Source organism: Pipra filicauda, unplaced genomic scaffold, assembly GCF_003945595.2.
Source record: "Pipra filicauda isolate LSUMZ 115617 unplaced genomic scaffold, ASM394559v2 scaffold680_size158834_pilon, whole genome shotgun sequence".
NCBI lineage: Eukaryota > Metazoa > Chordata > Aves > Passeriformes > Pipridae > Pipra > Pipra filicauda.
Window position 1 is genome coordinate 150,379 of NW_024104843.1, and position 8,460 is coordinate 158,838.

General features: G+C 48.0%; 1 protein-coding gene across 6 annotated transcripts in view; it reads right to left on the bottom strand.

Annotated features, from left to right (window-relative positions):
- Positions 1-6,197, bottom strand: part of TIAM1 (TIAM Rac1 associated GEF 1) — a 136,198-nt gene extending 130,001 nt beyond the window's left edge. For 3 of the 6 annotated variants that reach the window (XM_039388755.1, XM_039388756.1, XM_039388754.1), the window contains exon 1: positions 5,883-6,195. The gene's annotated coding sequence lies outside the window, so the exon portion shown is untranslated. Of the gene's footprint in view, positions 1-5,882 lie in introns of all 6 variants that reach the window. The other 3 variants (XM_039388758.1, XM_039388757.1, XM_039388759.1) reach the window with 3 other exon arrangements.
- Between the last annotated feature and the right edge of the window lie 2,263 nt (positions 6,198-8,460).

Sequence of the window (8,460 nt, forward strand, 5' to 3'; positions counted from 1 at the left end):
CGTGCACATCACCACTTTACAAACACGAGCCTGATTTTCTCCCCGCAGTGTGGGGAGGGCCTAAGGGGTTAAAAGCCACCTTTGCAAACACCAGCCAGGAATCAGGAACGCTCCCCAAAGAGATTTTAATGACTTTTAAGACAACTAACACAGTGCCTTGGTTCCTACAGCATCTCTTCACCCTCCCTGTGACGCAGGCAGCCCGTACTGAGCGTGGTTATGATGCCAGAGCACAGCTTGGTGCAGATTTTTTCCTCCCTTGAAACAACTACTCATGGAACTCATAATAAATGTTACATTGTTTGGAATGAAAAGCAGAAAATGTATATAAACTTCTGGCAACCAAATCCATATGGCAAGAGTATGCTGGAGAATACAGAATGCTCCAGAGAACGCAAATAATGACAGAACCCTCCCTGGGTAACTGAGTGTAAATATTGCAGCTGATGGTCTCTCCTCTCCCACATACAAGCAAATCAATGTCTGCCCCCCTCCACTTTAATCTCAGCTGTCCTCTGTCTTCTTATACCAACAATCTACATAACTTCTGGCCCTAAAAAACCTACATCTTGCGTGTCATCACACAACAAAACTGAATTACCTGCCGCTGTTTTAATTCCCTTCTGGGGTTTGGATCGGATTTTTTAAAAACTATGAGTTGTAAGGCATTGGTTTAAATATAGCAAAAAAGGAGATGGCTGGAGGAAAGGATCCGGAGGAGAACTGAAGCTGATAAGTAGGAAAGGTGACTATAACAACACACCAGACTGTAGAACACCCTCCTAAAGCAAGGGAAAGATAATCATTGCAAAAAGCATCGCCTCAGCAGAAGATGAGCAGCATTTGAACACATCTCCATAAATCTCATCCTCCTGCAATGCTATGGAAAGATATCCCAAACACAGGAATTTTCTTAGGCTGGAGAGGCAGGAAAAAGAAAATGGCCACACTTCAAAAGTGTATTAAAATATTTCTTGCTCTGATTATCACAAAAAACAAACAGCAGCAGAAACTTGTACACCCATGTTCCAAGAAAGGGGAGACCTCATGGAGTGGCCGTCCCATTCTTCAGGAAGGGTGTGTGATGCCAGGGGCAAAGGGGCCAAGAGCAGCCACTCCAGCAGGGAATTTCAACCCTGGCACGGCCAAGGCTGGCACCAGGAGCCTTCCCAGCTCAGGTGCTCCCTGAGCAGGGAACAGGCCATGAACAACATCATTCACGTGGGCACACAGAAGGAATGGTTTGACTCCAAAGGCATTTTCCCTCAGCACATAAACACTGCAGGAATTTCCCTCGTGTCCCAAAGAGCCTCGCTCTGTGCACAAAGTCCACTCACAGCACTGGTTATTTTCTGCGTGACCATTAGAGGCAAAACAAGAGAGTGCAGTCCACATTCTGAGGTTCAGAGAGGCTCTGCAGCCATGGAAGGAGCTATTTTGGGAGATCTGTGTGGTTGCTAGGGCAAACCACTGCACCATCCACCAAGCGGGATCTGGTTTGTATGCCGGGAGAGGAGGAAGAAGTTGAGATTTCTAAAGAGATGACTAAGCTGGGTAACGTGAGAAACCAAATGAAATGTCAGGCTGTGGAGAAATACAGCTACAGCTTCCACCAGGACTCACTGAGCTCCTACATGGAACACTCCCGGTTGGTCTGAGCCAACAGAGCCTAGACCAGCTTGGAAGAAACTTCCAAAGGTTGTACAAAGCATCCTGCCGCCTCCCCAGGCAGGATTAACTATATCCAAACATACCTGACACAGGGCACACCACCACTGAACCAGAGCATTTGTTAATACAGCTCCCTGGGATCGGTATTCCTGGTCCTTTACACAAAGGAGTCAATGAGGCAGGCAGAAATGCACACCAAGTCTCCTGCAAAATTAGGGAATCGTTCCAGATGCAGAAAAAAACACAAATAACTGATGGATCGATTTTCTAGGAGCTATATATGCATGGAGAGCTTCTCATTTTCAGAATTACTGGAGCCTTGGTTTACATCAACACATCTGGATAGTCTTATGTCGTTTACAAAAGACCGTGACAGTTTTTCTATCCATTTCTATCTATTTTTTGAGCTTTCAGCTCAAAAAATGTCCTTAGAAAGTTAACAGGGCAAAGGCTGTAAAGAGAGGACAAAGTTGTGTGAGGGTTAAACTATGTTCCCTTTACTCCACAGACAGTGAAGAAGGGAAACTCAAATGCATGAGACCAGAGAATATTTGATAAGGATTTAAACTGCTGAGGGGAGACTCAGACAATAATCTGATTTAGGCCTTGCAGTGAAATGAGCAGTGCCTGCTAAGGCTTAGTCAAACTCCAGCACACCCCACTCCTAACAGGCAGTACTCCCAGCTCAGCCTGGCATTACAACTCATTTACAGCTCTTCCCCCCCGTTCTGACTGCTGAAATAAAGAGGTTCAAAAGAATGATGAATATATTTAAGCTCTGCAGAGACCACAAACTCAGTGAAATTCCGAGCCACCAGACCTAGGTATCACTGCTGCAACCCCTGGGAGTGACACTGAGGGCACAGTGACCACCAGGACTGAAGCAGAAACCTCTGCTACAGGTGGTAGCTGGACACCCAGTGTGGGCCACACCTCTGCCACAGTCCCAGGCACGCTCCACAGGCCTCTGGGCAGCAGGGGCTGCACCTCTTTGCTGGAATAACCACAAACCAGGCAGTGTATGGGACACCAACTTGCCCTCTGGGGCCGACACAGCACAGCCCCGGCCCCCTGCCTTTACCAAAGAGTGAGGAGCTCCCAAGCTTCTGCAGTGATCCAAGGATCCAACTGTGGCCCTCCAATGACCAATGCACATGGGTACACACGTGTCAGCAGTTTAAGAAACAGCCTTGTTCGCTTTAGGTCCTGTTAAAGAGTCTAACGCTTCTAAATCACTCAGTTCTGAAAAATGGGGCTTAAATACCACTGAAACCTAAGAACATAAAGAGAAAAACATATGTGCACATGCTCCTAAGAAACCAAACAGCTTTTCAAAACAGAATTTCTCTGACATGCTCCTAAAGAAAGTGGTTTTTATTTAAACCCTGGAGGGCAGGAGAAGGACTTCAGCACATGTCAGTAAGAACTCCCACTCTGCACAGGCGAAAACATTGGCACGAAAGTAAACTAATCACTTCCTAAGCTGCTAAGATGCCATTATAAAGTACAATATGTATGCCCATGTGACACTTGAACATGAACATCTCCAAGTATCACAATGTAAGGGCTTTTTTAAACAACTTCAGGATAGAATTTGGTCACACGATGACACACCTGTACAGAAAAGACTAAAGGGGATGACAGTCTCCCACCTCCTGACAAGTCCTCTGAGTTTTTAAAAAGCACTTGAATCTGACTTGGATCTATGTAAACAAAGATCACGGAAACAACTGTCTGTAGCAGCCTGAGGAAGAGGAATTCTGGTATCATCTTTCACTGTGTAGCTTTGTGAGAGGATGGAAGGGACGGAAAGAGGGAAGCAAAGCACCCACGGTCAGCAACACAGCCCGAGGTGAACAGGTCTCTTTCTTTTGTACCTTGGGCCATCAGGATAATTAGATCCTGTATAACACCCACTGACCCATGTCAGGCAGCACATATAACAGAGATCCAACCTCTCCAAGTTGCACAGAGGAGCTGCTCCATGTTGCAAACTGCATCCTGAGCTTTAGGGACAGATTCTGGCACCGACACTTTGGCAGCACCATCCCGAGCCCGCTGGACAGACCAATGGACAGTGTCACCCCACGCTGGCCAAAGAGCCCCACACTCCTGGAGGTCCAGAGCCATTTGGTGAGCAAGGAGGAACCCCGGAGCCTGAGTTCCAGCTGCCCCACATCACCCAGGGATCCCACGGATCAACCCCAGCTCAGACACCACAAACATCTTTGGAAGAGCCGTGGAGTTGATGGAAAGGTCAGTCTGAGCCGCTGCACTTCTGTTTCTACCCTCCCTCCCCTGAGCTGCAGAGTTTCTAAATTAATCTGGGTCTTTAGGCTTGTCGGCTTTTATTGCCATTTCCTACAGCAAAGCCCGGCTTTCGCACCACAGACTGCACGGCTCAAATCCCCAGACAAGCCCAGTAAGTGCTTTCTGCAATTTGCCTTTGCCCTTACTCATCCAACTGCGCTCCCTTAAGTGTCTCCTAAAAATCTAAGATAGGAAACGGGCTTAGTTTCCTCCTTATCCCCCCCTCTCTGGAACATTTTAATAGGAACACGGCAGCCAGATCCCCCCTGGGAACAGCCTCGCTTTGTAGGGATTGCACTCCACGGGTCACTCTGTGGGGTCAGCCTGGACCCACAGCCCCCTCCCCAAATCCTGACCTCTGCCACTCAGAGCCCTCCTGATATGAGAATGCCAGAGGGCAAGAAATCCTGCCTCTGTGCAACAAGGCATTGTTAAAGGGAAAATTCCTCGGGTTTGGGTTTTTTTCCTAAATCCTTTACAAGGCTAAGAGAATTGGGATTGTTCAGCATGAAGAAGAAAAAGCTTCGGGGTGACCTAATTGCAGGCTCCAGTACCTGAAGGGAGCCCACAAGAAACATGGAAAGAGACTATTTACAAGGGCCTGGAGAGACAGGAAAAGGGGGAATGGCTTCAGACTGACAGAGAGTAGGTTTAGGTTGGATATTAGGAAAAAATTCTTCCCCGTGAGGGTGGTGAGGCCCTGGCACAGGCCCTGGCACAGGCCCTGGTCCAGAGAAGCTGTGGCTGTGGCTGCCCTGGAAGTGTTCCATGCCAGGTTGGACAGATCATGGACACCTAAAGACAGACCACCACAGCCACAGGATGGATGGGGACAACACTGGACGAGGCACTCAGTGTTCTGTGGGGATCAGGTACAGGTTGGACTCAATCTCAGAGGTCTTTCCCAACCTAAACGACTCTGGGATTCTGTGAAAAAGCATGATGATGACTCTGCTGTGGCCTCCCCTGACCCCCCTCCTGTCCCCTCCCCTCGCAGGCCGTAGGCACGTTGCCAACGCGCTGCACCACACGAACTCACACAAAGAAAAGAACAAAAACCTTTCTCCTGCTGGCTCTGGAGGAGGAGGGAAAGGAGGGGAATCCAGGGATCAGTCTGTCACTCTGTGCTTGTGGGTGCTGCTGCCACAGAGCACCGGGAAGCTTCACACTCCATCTGTGCGGTGAGCGGGAAGTGCGAGAGCACAGGATGGAGGAGCAGCCCCTGCCTGGAACTCCACAGTGCCACGAGCAAGGAGAAGCAGCAAAACAACATCCACGAGTCGTCTCCCACGAGCAGTTTTTCCAAGGTAACATAACACCCCTGGACATGCTTCCAGACCAGCGGAAAAAGACACAGGGCACACCTCATCATCACCTGCCTGGAAGTGCTGTGCTCCTGGCAGGGACAAGCTCAGAGCACAGCAACCCACACCATCCTGCCCACAAGCAGGGGTCTGGGACCATCATCCCGTGCTGTGACAGCCAAGGTCACTGTTTTCCCTGGGAGGGGAAACCTTTCAAGTAGCTCCACTGCTGGAAATACAGTGTTGCCAAGCTTCAGGCATCAAAACCCTGAGGTCTACTTTACACCTGGGGCTGTCTGAGGGGCTTTTTTAGTGGGTTGGAGTTTTTTCAGTGCTGTTGGGTCCATGTGACAAACTTTAAGCATGTGAGGCTCAAATCCTCATAATTAAAGAGGCAGAGAAAAGGGAAGGGGGGTAACGTGTGGCGGGACACACGTGGCATCGTAACAGACATCCACACATTTAAACTATAAAACCTAAGAGGTGGGACAGCACAGAAGTTCTTGTCCCAGAAGTAGCAAAGCTGGTTGAAAATAAAAAAATAAAATGAAAGAATGGATTTTTAAAAGCATGATCTGATATGTCATTCATGCTTACCTTGGCAAGGTCTCTTGTTTTCCAAAGGTCTGACAGCTTCTAGGTGAACGCAGCAGCTCCGGAAGGAGAGTTTGACAGCACAGTCTGCAGAGGGATCCCTGGAAAGCAGAAGGTCTGAGTTTTCCCTCTGTGCAGTCCCATCGACAACAGACTTCAGCCTTCACAGTTCCTCCAGTTGGTTTCTCCTCAGCAGAAGGGTCTGGAGAGGAGTCCTGGGGCGGCCGTGGAACACACGAGGAGCCTCCCCGGGGAGCTGCACTGCACAGAGAGCAAACACAGGGCTGACACCACAGAGCAGCAGCTTCCCTGGGTTTATGCAACGTTTATGACTCCTGTTCAATTATGAAGGAGAGCTTACCATGGAAACTGCAAGGAGCTGGTTTGTTTAAGATACAGAGCCCTCGTTTTAAGTGAGAGCTGTTCAAAGGCAAACACCCAAACTGCACTCAAGGCTTTGCATTTCCACCCGGCCCCCAGAAGACTTGGAGGCTACAAAACAAAGGCATTTGGAATTGTTCCTCCCTAAAGCTAAGGAGCCAGGTGAAAGGAAGGAACGGATCCATTCCTTCATGCAGCCATTGTAGGGTTTGGAGGTTGGGAAATGCCGTTTTCCATGAGGCCCCCAAGACTGCAGTGGCTCAGCAGGGCTGCCAGCCCACATCAGCTCCCGAACTGCGGAGCCGCAGGGACCGGTCCCAGTCCTGCACGGCCCACAGTCAGCAAGTGACCCAGTAATCCAATTAGGCAGCAACATGGGCTGTCTGAAGATATAAAACAAAAGGAAACAGCGAAGGGAAAAGGAAATTATGCCTAAAGCAGAGCGTATCCTCATTACTCCCCTCATCTCTAGCTGCAAGCTCAGTGTCTGGGAGATGGGGACAACACGCTACAGAAAGCCCAGCCTGGAATCATCATCAAGCACCAGGGCTGCTCTCTGACTGTATGGAAGCCCAGGCAATGAAGAGACAGTCCTTCCTAACCAGCCTGGTCAGAAGAGCTTGGCATGATGACTCCAACCTGTTCCAGCTACTTAAGGTGCTTCCCTGGCTTCTGTCATACGACACTCAGCCACTGCCAGGTATTCTGAGGAGTGTGTCACCCAGAAACCATAAGGCTGCAAAGGGACCAGGGGAGGGACTCAGTGATCCTCAAGAGCCCCTTCCAACTCCAGATATCCTGTGATTCCATGATCATTTCTTCTGAACATGGCCCAGGCTGCTCCTCTGGGCCCTCCCTCAAGGTGTCCAGCTCCAAAGAGTATCCCATGGATGCCCCACATCCAACACTAACGTGAACAAGTTCAGGAGAAACCACCCATTCAGCTTCAAGGGTCAGAACCTCTAGGAGGAGAAGGGAAGCACACTTTTGCACTGTGAAAAAACACCACAATCCCAAAAAGGGGATTTCTGGGTAAAACAGGTGTTTAAGCTGCCCGTGGTTTTCCCGCATCTAAGAAATGAGCACAGCCAACATGCTAAAAACACATTTTAGGTAACTTTCTAGCTGAACTCTGGTTTCTGAGGAGACAGAAGATAACTACAGGTTCAAACTCAGAGCAAGAGATAGATTTGTTTGTGGGAGTAAAAGCTCAAAAGCACAAAACCTTTCGCCTCAGCTCCCATGCTGGAGGCTCAAACAGCATCATCTGGGTGCTGGGAAAACAACAAAATGAAAGGAAAAACACCTTATAAGTGCCATTGCTCTGGAAAATTAGAATTTTTAATAGGAAAGTAAGCATAAGGCTTGTTTTATATGATGATAACTATCAGCATGTCAGGAGTTTTTATGGTTTCTCCATTATCATAACAAAAGCATCTTGCTCAAACTGCAGGAGTTAAAAATGCAGAACATCCTGACTTCCTAAAGATAATTCTGCAAACAAGGAATGATGAGGATGCACTTCTACCACTGATTTCTTTTATTCAAAACTTTCTCAGCACTTTCAGTCTGCAGAGAGATCCAGATATTTTATCAAGATGGACCTGCAACCCAAGATCCAAGTTTGAAAGCAAGATAGGTTGAGGAGCTGAGCATCCATCTCTTGCTTAGAAAAACCCTTCTCCTGATTATTATCCTAAAGGGATTGCTTTGGCTCTGTACCTTGTGACACAAATAAAGAGGAGGCACCGTTTGCCGTGCTACCAACACCTGTCTGAGTGTGGCCAGCAGCTCCACAGGTCCAGGGAGCCACCAATTCCTCAGCAAACACAACATTTTTGTACCCTCTCCACGGACAATTAGCAACAGAAGCCTGAAACGTCAAAACCCAACTCTTAATTACCGAAGTCAGCACTTAATGACTCCAATTACATTTCCACTGATTTCTGAAAATTGGATTCTTCACCACACTTGCCGTGTTTAAATGAGTTTTTTACCTCATCCATGGTAATTATACTCTGACAAACCAAATTAAAATACAGCAGAGATTTCTAAAATCCTACTTGAAAATAGTGGGGATTTAAGGACAAAAAAATTTCTTAAGCCCCCTGCCTTCCACATTTTTTAACGCATTCCTTTCAGGGCCCAGCAGTGCAGAGGGTTAAAAGATGAGATATGCAAAGGACAGTTATGTTGTTAA